Here is an 8,715-nt window from a genome sequence, read left to right as displayed (position 1 = left end):
GCTAATCGCATTAGTATAAAACTAGTTTTCTTTGTCTACTTCACGCACACATGCTCCTGGCTGGTGGTGTCCCTGACTCTGCAGACTCATGAATAAACGCCTTGCTTTGCTGCTCAAGTCCTGTGTCCCGGTGTTTCATTGTGAGCATTTCTCACAGTATGGGAAGGGGGAGAAGTGCCTGGAAAAGCAGCAGTGACCAACACTTTTCCCTCTCAGACCCCTACCCCAGATACAGTGCCAAAACACAGTGAAACTGTTACAGAAACAGGGGAGTCCAAAAATCCCCAGAGTTTGCTGCTGGGGGATGGGGAGAAGTAAGCAGCTTTTCAAATGCTTCCACATGCCTGAGGCTTGTGGCTACTGTCTTTCTTATGCAAAATGGCTTTAATGCATCCAAAGCCTCAGGCAGATGGGAGGAGTCTTGAACCAGGGAACGGTATGGAAAGCACACAGAGCCTACGTAAGGACCTGTGAATAGTCAGAACTGTTTGCAACACCCACTGCGTCAGATGACGCAGTCAGGGATATATAAGCAGCTGCAGACATTTTAGCTGGGACTCTGGCTCTCGCTCGTACTCTCACTCTGAGACTCTCGCTCTCAGACTCTCGCTCTCAGACTCTCTCTCTCTGGCTCTCGCTCTCTGGCTCGCGCTCTCGCTCTGGCGCTCAGACTCTCTCGTTCTCTGACTCGGGCTCTCACTCGCGCTCTCGCTCTGGCTCGTGCCATCTCTCGCACGCTCGCTCTCGGGGTCTCGCACTCGCTCTCGTGTGCTCCCTCCACGTGGCTTGGTGAAGGGGCCTTCTCCATGTGGCTTGGAGAAGGGGTCTCCAGGCTGCTTTAAGAGGCTCTCGCCATGCAGTTTTGAGAAGGAGAGAAGATCCACGCGGTTTGCAGAAAGAAGGCAGTTTGCAAGGAGGCTGAGAATCCAGGTGGTTCTGCATTGAGAGCTGGAGGGCACCACAGCACAGAAAAGACCTCCCCAATCAGATTGAATGATTGGCAGCTGCTGGTAAAGCTGAACTGTGTTTGGAAAGTAGGGAAACGATTTCTCTGACTTTCCTAAAACTAGCCTGGTTTGGAAGGGGGGGAGGCAAGGATATGTGTTTGTGGGTATTTTATTTATTTTTTTTTTCAGATTTAATGTGTTTTATTGATTAAAACATTACACCTGCGCCAATTTCCCTTCCCTCTGCTCCCCTCCACCCGGTGGCCCCCCTCCCTCCAGTTGTCCCCCCCTTTTAGATTATGTCCATTAGTTGTGCATACAGTTCCTCCCAACCTCTCTCCGTCTATTCCATTCCCTCCTACCCTGATCCCCCAATTCCTATATCATCTCCCTCCCTCTCCCCACTCCCCCTCCCTGTTGACCTCCCCCCAATATGCTTCCCGTACCCACAGTTCCTTTTCCACTCTCGTTGCCTGTTTAGTTTGCCTTTGTTTCATCTCCCTAGCTTCTGTTTTTTAAACCAGTCCCTTTAACATCTCATATAACAGTGGTTTGGATCTAATGAACTCTTTCAGTTTTATTTTGTCCTGGAAACACTTTCTCTGCCCTTCTATTCTGAATGACAGTTTCGCTGGATAGAGTATTCGTGGTTGTAGGTTTTGGATTTTCATTACTTTGAATATTTCTTGCCAGTCCCTTCTTGCCCGCAGGGTCTCCCTTGAGAAGTCAGCTGATAGTCTAATTGGGACCCCTTTGTACGTAATTCTTTTCTTCTCTCTTGCTGCTTTTAAGATTCTCTCCTTATCTTTAATCCTCGACATTTTGATTATAATGTGTCTTGGAGTGGTTCTCCCTGGGTCCAGCTTCTTTGGAACTCTCTGTGCCCCCTGGACCTGCAAGTCCATTTCCCTCCCCAAGTCTGGGAAGTTCTCCTTTATTATATTTTCACTCAATTTTTCAAGTTCTAGTTCATCTTCCTCACTCTCTGGCAAACCAATGATTCTTATGTTGGGCCTTTTATAGCTGTCCCAGAGGTTTCTGATCCTCTCATTGTTGCTTCCCATTTCCTCTCGCTGCATTGGTTGACTGCTTGTTCCTTCTCCATATTCCAGTTTGTTGAAATGAACTCTGGATTTGTTTTCCTCACCTTCTGTCTCGTATGCGGTTTTGTTCCTTTCGTTATGAAAGTTTTTCACTTCTTTCTTATCTTTTTCCTGCTCTTTTGTGAATTCTGTAAGCCACCTGCTAACAATGGCCCAGAACTGAGCCTCTGACAGGTTTCTTATCTGTTCATCTGTCAGGTTCTCTATCTGTTGTCTGGTGATCTGTGCTACCGGGATTTCTATAGTTGTCTGCCTCATTTTGACAGATACGTTTTGTTTTCTTGGGCCGGCTGTCGGGGGCAGTGCCTGTGTACGCGTCACAAATCAGCGACCGGCGACTGCCTGCGACCTATTTCGCAGCCCTGTGGCGCTTTCTTTCTTTGGGGGCGGGGGTCCAAGATGGATTCACACAGTTATTCAGCTAGGAGACCTGGATCCGTCCTCCCGCCCCCCTGGGCCTCACTGTTCAAGGCGATGCGGTGGCTGCTCTCCCCAGTGCTGGAGTCGCGCACTGCCAGGGGCCCGCCCGCAGCCGGGATTTCTTGCCGCCCCGCCGGGTCTCAGGTGCGATCGCAAACAGCTCTGCCCTCTTTAACTCTTACCTGCCCAAATGGCACCGCTGATTTATAACTTCAAATGTTGGGCTTCCGTGTAGTTTTATTTTCTGGAATTTCTAGTTATCCTTTGTTTTGAAGTGGTTGTATTCCTCTCTAGTTGTAGAGGGAGACCTAGCGTGTCCGTCTAAGCCTCCATCTTGGCCGGAAGTCTCTGTGGGTATTTTAAAGAGCATAAGACTTAACAATAGAAATCCGCAAGTAACTAAATCTATATAACTGTTAAATAAACAATTCTTTTTCTTTTCACCAAACTCTGGTATTGAGAGTTATAATTTTGGCGGCAGGCAATCGGGCCCCTAACTAAAGAGCCCGTGGGTTTGTTTTCAACTGGAGCAGCCCAGGGGTTCTGTAACACTATGACCTTATCTTAACTAATTATGTGTGCAACCACCCTACTTCTAAGGATGGCCACATTCTGAAATTCTGGGGTTAAGACATCCACAAGTGTGCTTTATGAGGAATCAATTCATTCCCTAACACTATCCCACCAGAGATCCCAGAGAAAGAGGAAGAGAGGGGAAATCTAGTAAGTGACATTTATATTCTTTTTTTGAAATTTTAAAAATATTTTATTAAATTTATTGGGGTGACATTGGTTAATAAGATTATGTAGGTTTCAAATGTACAATTCTATAATACCTCATCTGTATGTTGCATTGTGTGTTCACAAACCAAGTCAGGTCTCCTCTGTCCATATATTTGACCCCCTTCCCCTTGTGAGAAACGCTCACAATAAACATTGGGACACAGGACTTGAGCAGTAAAGCAAGGCCTTTATTCACGAGTCTGCAGAGCCAGGCGCACCCTCACAGCCAGGAGAATGTGCGCACCGAGTAAACAAAGATGGCTGGTTTTATAGTCTTAGCTTCTCCACCCTGAAATTGCCACCCTAAAGTGATTAGCTTCCCCACCCTAAAGTGAGAGGATCAGCTCTGCTGCCCTAATGCAATTAGCTCCCCCTCCCCTCTCCTTCTTCCCTGTTTCTCCATTACTGGTTACTCCGGAGTTACAATCTAACACGGCTATCTAAATGCCCCTTTCGTGATTTGTAGATATGCCAGTGCTGTCAACTCCCTTCTCAGAGATCCTCTAATTACATTTGCCCTTTGTTACTAATGACTTTCTACTGGTTTGGGAGTCACTATGTCCTTATTTCTTACACCCCCCTTTTACCTCCTCTTCACCACCCTTTCCCTCTGGTAACCTGACTTCACTTTTGCACAGTGTCCAGACTTGTTCTGCAGCTGCTTTCAAAGAGTTAGTACACAGATTCACTAGGGGAAGTATTCCCTTTACTCTCTTAAGCATCCGCTTTCTACAGTGTTTGAGAGATCCTGAGAATAGGCCTGAAAGTCAGTTAGTTAGAGATGTGGTGTCAAGTGCTGCTTTCAACCACAAGGGTGGCTGGTCTTAAAGAAAGTGTGATGAATACTGCCCTATTATTAACACTCATGTAAGTGAAAAAACACACCCAGAACTTAGATATTTGCAGGCAGGGGCTCCTGTTCCTATGTAATGAAAGGAGGAACAAATCTGATATGTCCATAAAAAGACCACTTTGATCTGATACTTCCCACCCAGATGTCAAGCTCCTGGGTCAGGCACACACTCCTCTCACTTTAGGCTTCCAGAACATAATGGAATACATATTGGAGTTTTCCTTTACTGGTCTTTCCATTATTGCTTAAATCTCTGAAAAGACTCAGTTCAGGCCCAGAAACATGTCGTTGGCTTCTTGTCTTACTGCTGCAGTCTAATCTGTCTTTCCTGTTCCAGCCCACTTCTCTCCGGATTTTCTGCAAAATATTGCTTTCTGCAGTCTGTGACACACCTCCCTGCAGTTAAGAGGTCTATAAGCCATGGGCTAACTTGGAACTCTTCTGAAAAATGCTATTTTATATTTTAGCTTTTCTTTCTTTAAATCTTACTTTTAGTAATATTAGAAGCAACAATCTATTTTTCAGTAAGAAGGCGGCACTTATCATTTAATCAAATGCAGAACCATGCCCATTGATGTTTTGCTTTGTAGTGTTTTGTATAATGGCTGATGTGTATGTATGCATGTATGTATGTATGTATTTTAGCCTCTTCAGTCAGGTTTTTATTCAAAATTAGCTGTCCAAAGTGACCATAACCATATATTCAAACCACTTTTAAAAACAATGAGGTGCCCTGGCCGGTGTTGTTACAGAACCCCTGGGCTGCTCCAGTTGAAAACAAACCCACGGGCTCTTTAGTTAGGGGCCCGATTGCCCGCCGCCAAAATTATAACTCTCAATACCAGAGTTTGGTGAAAAGAAAAAAAGAATTGTTTATTTAACAGTTATATAGATTTAGTTATTTGCGGATTTCTGTTGTTAAGTCTTATGCTCTTTAAAACACCCACAAACACATATCCTTGCCTCCCCCCTTCCAAACCAGGCTAGTTTTAGGAAAGTTAGAGAAACCGTTTCCCTACTTTCCAAACACAGTTCAGCTTTACCAGCAGCTGCCAATCACTCAATCTGATTGGGGAGGTCCTTTCTGTGCTGTGGTGCCCTCCAGCTCTCAATGCAGAACCACCTGGATTCTCAGCCTCCTTGCAAACTTCTTCCTGCAAACTGCGCGGATCTCCTTTCCTTCTCAAAACCGCATGGCGAGAGCCTCTTAAAGCAGCCTGGAGACCCCTTCTCCAAGCCACATGGAGAAGGCCCCTTCACCAAGCCACGTGGAGGGAGCACACGAGAGAGCGAGAGAGCGAGCCAGAGTGAGAGAGCTAGAGCCCGAGAGCGAGCGCGCGAGAGAGTCCGAGTCAGAGCACCAGAGCGAGAGAGTCAGAGCGCCAGAGCGAGAGCCAGAGCGCCTGTGAGAGCCAGAGCCCGAACGAGAGCTTGAGAGAGTCTCAGAGCGAGAGCACGAGCAAGAGCCAGAGAGAGTCTCAGAGTGAGAACCCGAGCATGCCAGAGAGAGTCAGAGCGAGAGTCTGAGAGAGTCTGAGCTAAAATGTCTGCAGCTGCCTATATATCCCCGACTGCGTCATCTGACGCAGTGGGCGTTGCAAACAGTTCTGACCATTCACAGAACCTTACGTAGGCTCTGTGTGCTTTCCATACCGTCCCCTGGTTCAAGACTCCTCCCATCTGCCTGAGGCTTTGGATGCATTAAAGCCATTTGCATAAGAAAGACACTAGCCACCAGCCTCAGGCGTGTGGAGGCATTCCAAAAGCTGCTTCCTTCTCCCCATCCCCCAGCTGCAAGCGCTGGGGATTTTTGGACTCCCCTGTTTCTGTAACAGTGTAACTCAGTTGGAGCATCTTCCCATGAACCAAAAGGTTGGGAGTTCAATTCCCAATCAGGGCACATGCCTAGGTTGTGGGTTCAATCCCTGGTTGGATTGCATATGAGAAGGCAACTAATCAATGAATGTTTCTTGTCTCTCTCTCTCTCTTTCTCTCCCTTCCTCTCCCTCTAAAAGCAATGAAAAAAAAAAATGTCCTCAAGTGAGGATTAAAAATAAATAAAAACCACAATGAGAGAATTTTTTTAAAAATTAGGCTATTATAAACAGAAGAGAAGTGAAGGAGATGGTGACTGAAAGGAGCCACTTTGCCCCAAACTCTCTTGGGCCTAAGCCTCACCTGCATGAACTTAGGAGTCTCACTAACCAGAAACCTGCATCCAAGAGTGGAGGAGACAGGTCCTCAAGATGAGCCATCAGGGATGACAGTCATTTGTCCCTGGGCAGAAAGCTGGTTTCCTTGGGCTGCTGTAGCAAAGTACCGCAAACTAGTGGCTTGAAACAGCAGAAATATATTTTCTCACAGTTTCGGGTCTGGGAGTCTGAAATCAAGGCGTCGACAGGGCTGTGCTTTCACAAAACCTGTAAGAGAATTGCTCTTTAGCTCTTCCAGCTTCTGGTGTTGCCAGCCCTCCTTGGCATTCTCTGGCTTGTGATTGTGTCACTCCAACCTCTGCCTTTGTGATCACATGATCTCAGTTTTTGTCTCAATGTCCAAATGTCCCCATTTTGTAAGGACATCAGTCATGTTGGACCAGGGGCCCACCCTACTCCAGTAAGACCTCATCTTAAATAATTACATCTACAAAGATATTATTTCCAAACAAGGTCACATTCTGAGGCGCTGGGGCTAAGACTTCAATATCTCTTTTTGGGGGAGCAGTTCAACCCACAACAGGCAGTGTAGATACATGTCCAGTTCCTTGTTTCCAGGGAGGCAGAAATGAGAAGCTGATCCCACAGTCACTTTCCTTCCTACCACCAATGGCCCTGCTTCAATGTGTTCTAAATATCAGTGTCGATTACTGTGGCAAGTCTACGACAGCAGGCTGTGGCCATAAGGAATTCAAACACAGAGGTGACCCCAGGTAAACCCTCCAAACACCCATCTGGGAAAAGGAGGTGTGGAGTTGTTAGAAACAAGGTCATAGTGACTCCCAAACCAGTAGCAAAGTCATTGGTAACAAAGGGCAAATGTAATTAAAGGATCTCTGAGAAGGGAGTGGATATCATTAGCATATTCACAAATCACAATAGGGGCATTTAGATGAACGCGTTAGATTGTACCTCGGGAGTATCCGGTCATGGAGAAACAGGGAAGGAGGAGAGGGGAGGGGAAACTAGTTGCGTTAGGGCGGGGAAGCTAAGACTATAAAACCAGGTTCCTTTGTCTATTTGGCGCGCACATTCTCCTGGCTAGGAGGGTGCGCCCGGCTCTGCAGACTCGTGAATAAAGGCCTCGCTTTACTGCTCAAGTCCTGTGTCCCAGTTTTTACTGTGAGCGTTTCTCACAGAGTTGAGATTCCAGAGCAGTCTAAAAGAAACTTGGTGGAATCACCTCAGTGAACTTCAGAATGTCTACTGATTCCCAGGGAATAGCTGACTGATGAAGGAGTTCATCGTTGTGGCAGGAGGGCTTGCATGAAGAAGAGGAGATGACCATTTCTTTTCTGCATTTAAATTCCTCAAAGGATTCATGCTGAGGTCAGCCCCTAAAGGGCCTCAGGACTCTGGAATGAGAATTCACCCTTTCTGTAAATCTGGATCTGGAAGGGTACTACCTCCTATCAGTAGGGGGCACAGGAAGCTGACATGAGAGGCACAGCTTTCCTGGAGCTTTGGATCGTCCTATGGCTCTCAACTACCTATCTCTGCTCATTTAGGATCATGGGGAGTCGGGATAGGGGAGGGCTTCTTAAAAATACTACTACCTGTGCAAAGATATGAAGTCACTTCTTCAGAAAAGGTCTACAGATAGCAAATGAGCACACGAAAAGATGTTCAACATCATGAGTCTTGAGGGAAATGCAAATAAAAACCAGAATGAGATACCACTATATACCTATTGGAATGACTAAAATTAAAAAGACTAATATACCAAATGTTAGCAAGGATGTGGAAAAGGCAAAGCTCTTACACACAGCTAGTGGCAATGTAAAATGCAACATGCACTTTGTTTTTTTGTTTGTTTTTTAGCTTTATTACTATTTTATTAAGAAGGAAACCCCACTGAGGGATGTTTCTATGGTTCTTTACAGCTATAGTTTTTGTTTTTTTTTAACTTTCAATATTGTTTTGTATTGGTTTCAGGCGTACAGAATAGTGGTTAGGCAAGGAACAAGCACTTTGGAAAGGCAACTTGACAATTTCTTTTTTTATTTTTGTTTTTAGACAGTTTCTTAAAAAGTTAAACGTATTTCTACCATATGATCCAGCTATTCAATTTCTAGGTATTTATCCAAAGAAGTCAGACAAAAGTGTATAATACTATATTATTCCATGTATACAAAATTTTGGAAAATGAAGACTAATCTATAGTGATAGAAGTTCAGTGGAGGGTAAGAGGAGCAGAGAGGACAGATGACAAAGGGGCACAAGGAAACTTTTGAGGTGATAGACATGTTCATTTTCTTGATTGTAGTGATGGTCCTGATGAGTAAACACATTTGTCAAACTTCTTCCGTTGGTCACTTTAAAAATGTACCTCAATTATATCTCAATAAAGGGGTGTGTGTGTGTGTGTGTTTAATGTTACCTGAGCTCCAGTCCCC

This window comes from Furipterus horrens, unplaced genomic scaffold (genome assembly GCF_987537825.1).
Source record: "Furipterus horrens unplaced genomic scaffold, mFurHor1.1.pri manual_scaffold_12, whole genome shotgun sequence".
Lineage (NCBI taxonomy): Eukaryota > Metazoa > Chordata > Mammalia > Chiroptera > Furipteridae > Furipterus > Furipterus horrens.
The sequence above is the reverse complement of the archived record's forward strand: the minus strand, read 5'-3'. Positions refer to the sequence as shown.